Source organism: Chrysochloris asiatica, unplaced genomic scaffold (genome assembly GCF_000296735.1).
Source record: "Chrysochloris asiatica unplaced genomic scaffold, ChrAsi1.0 scaffold00111, whole genome shotgun sequence".
Taxonomy (NCBI): Eukaryota; Metazoa; Chordata; class Mammalia; order Afrosoricida; family Chrysochloridae; genus Chrysochloris; species Chrysochloris asiatica.
In genome coordinates this window covers 505,313-505,571 of record NW_006408629.1, presented here as the reverse complement: position 1 = coordinate 505,571, position 259 = coordinate 505,313, and positions in this window count along the sequence as shown.

Here is a 259-nt window from a genome sequence, read left to right as displayed (position 1 = left end):
GATGCCAAAATTGTCAACTAAATCCTAGTCTACAGAATCCAGCAGCACATCAAAAAAATAATTCATCATGACCAAGTGGGTTTTGTAACAGGGATGCAAGGATGGTTCTACACTAGAAAAACAATCAATGTAATTCACCATATAAATAAGAAAAAGGAAATGAACCACATGATCTATTGGTGGAGAAAAAGCATTTGACACAATCCAATGTCCATTCCTGAAAAAAAACACTCAACAAAGTAGGAATAAAATTGAAATT